Source organism: Tupaia chinensis, unplaced genomic scaffold (assembly GCF_000334495.1).
Source record: "Tupaia chinensis unplaced genomic scaffold, TupChi_1.0 Scaffold000350_1, whole genome shotgun sequence".
Classification (NCBI taxonomy): domain Eukaryota; kingdom Metazoa; phylum Chordata; class Mammalia; order Scandentia; family Tupaiidae; genus Tupaia; species Tupaia belangeri.
The window spans coordinates 7,906,778-7,909,629 of NW_006159844.1; positions in this window are offsets into that span (position 1 = coordinate 7,906,778).

A 2,852-nucleotide genomic window follows, 5' to 3' on the forward strand; every position below is an offset into this window, starting at 1 on the left:
CAGCACGAGTGGTCGCTGGAGAGACACAGAGAGACAGAAGGACAGAAAGCAAGAAATCAACCCCCTGGAGGATGGCCACACTGCAATCCCTTCTCTTCCATTCTCCTCCCAGGATCTTGGGCATGCACACACATGCACCCAGTGTGAGTTTTAAGTCCCCAGGTCTGGTACTTGAACCACGGTCGACCACGTGGGAGTCTAGCGACTAACCATTACAGTATCTACTGGTCCCAATTACTTGAAATTTTACTTTATAAAACATTTAAAAATATAGTTTGCATGGAAAGACATTGCTGGTAAATTAGAGAAGAATATACAGAACTTAGAGCATTGACAGGAATATTTAGAAAGAGGCAAAAGAGGTACATGTGAAAATAGAATCTCTTCCTGAAAAGTTAAGGAATCTTCACTTTACCAAACCTTGCGGTAAGCATCATTTGTCATTTGAGATCGACAGGGATGAGAGCACAAACATGAAGACTGATTTGATTTTCACATCATTTTAATGACAAGATAAATTTCAGCAACTTGGCTTTCCATATAAAGAGACACTTTAAAAGAAATGAAACATATTTGCAAGCAAACACTCACACACAGAGGGAATTACTTGTTTTGAATTGCCGACTTAGTGTAAGTAACTTGATCAACTAATAGAACCAGACTAATTCTATAAACCTTAGAGTATTTTTTATAAACCAGTGGTTAGGGAATATTGGGATTTAAAGAGATCTTATGCATTTTTATGTTCCTAATGCCTTCAATCATTTTAAGTCCTTGAATAAATTTTGCTGAATATTTGGTTTATGTCTGTAATGGCCCATTTGTTTATGGAGTTGAGATTTTTTTTTTTAATGGCAGGTTATGTGTGAGGACAAAGAAATGTTTTAATAATTTTAGCATTGCTTATTAAACCATATATTGATTCATTTGTATTGAATTATTAAAATTCATTATTATATGTCATCATAGTGTGGAAAAAATGCAATCTAATGATCCTGGTCAAACTGCCTCACGTAAAAGGTAAGAAGCTGGGAGAAAGAGCAACAGCAAGTGTATGAAGTTGAGGAACATGGGAGCTTACCTGGTGGGACACAAAAAGTGCTGCGTACACCTGGATGATCTTGATGTTCCATATCTATGACTCTGCAGTCGCCGATTTTCCTGGTTCAAATTGTCAGCAGTGGCCATGCTGCCTTTACATTTGCCTTTTGAGTTCACTTTCTTTCTGAAGAATATACTCACCAGAAAGTTCTTTGTGGCTGTGGATCATGCACAGTGGGATTTTTTTATGAGCCCTTCCCCAGGTTCAGGGGAATCTCACTTCAAGGAAGAGAGTGCATGCCTCAGTATTAGTGGTTCTTAAACATGATGACAAAGGCATTTGTAACCAATAATAAAGTACCAAACTTTAGAAATTTTTGTTTCCATACATATTTGATTGGCTTCAAAGTTACTCTTAGAGTAATGTTACTTCAATCAGCTGCATTAAGACACTCTCCATAAGTGGGAGAGAAGAGGGCAGAGTATTCTCTGCATGAGAAATTGTTTATCAGTGCTTTGCAAAAGCCCAAAATTGTCTCTCTACTGTGGTCTAAATGTTTGTGTCTTTCTAAATTTGTATGTTGAAACCTAATCCCCAATGTGAATATATTAAGAGGTAAGGCCTTTGGGAAAAGGATTAAGTTGTGAAGGCAGAATCCTCATGAATGCGATTAATGCCCTTAAAAAACAGGCCCAAGAAAGCTTGATCATCCCCCCATTCACCCTGCGAAGATGCAGCAAGAAGGCACCATTGCTGAAGCAGAGAGCAAGCCCTCACCAGACATCAAACCTGCTGGTACCTTGACTTTAGCCTTACCAGCCTCCAGAACTTTGAGCCATAAACTTCTGCTGTTTATAAATTACCCAAAAGTATTTTGTCATAGCAATCCAAGTGGGCTAATTTTACACAGGTGTGTAAAATGTTCACCAATTTTACATAAGTGAACACCTTTCAGTTCTGGGTGTTAACATTAAAGAGACTACAAGAAGTTGTTTGATGCAGACACTGACTCACTTCAGAAGACAGAAACAAAAAAGCTCTGCATTATTTTTGCTTTGATGGGAGCTCACTGGTCAAGGGTATAGGCCAAAGGACTCAAGGCATAGGCCAAAATGCCTCTGCTGAAGAAATTTTACTATTAAGAATCTGATCCACACACATTTTATTATTTTATTCTAAAAATGCAAATACATGGCAAGTCTCAAATTAAAAGGCCATAGCTATATTGCAGGTATCTGGTTACTTTTAAAGAAGGAATAAGTGGCTGAAAGGTTTACTTGACTGTTACATTGCTAGGTTTGTGGCAGTGGGAGGTAACAGTGCTGTCAAAGCTCAATTAAGGACAAAAATGAAGCAGAACTGTTACTTTTGCACATGATCTAGTCAATGAGCGTCCTGTATGGCCACAGCAGGGTGTATGGTTAATATGTATTTTCTTGGTAAATTCAGATTTTTATTTATGGCCAGTTGTCCAGAAGGGAAGATGTACCTTATACAATTCTATAATCATGTTTTTATCATCATTTGGGTTGAAAAATATATTTTAAAAAAATACAACTGTGAAATAGCCCAAATTTAATTCCTATGGATTGCTTTAGGAAAACATTTAGAGAAAGAATTCCAGTTTATTGGTGCATTAAAGTAAGTTTAGATTTTTCTGATGGTTATTGAGTTAATTATTTAGACTGTAATTGATGAGTCCACTAAATCAATCAAAGGTGGCAGTAATAGTGAACTAAATTTAAACACTTAAACTGTGGGTATAGAAGTACCTTTTTCTTTCTTTCCTTTTTTTTTTGTTAGAGAGAGA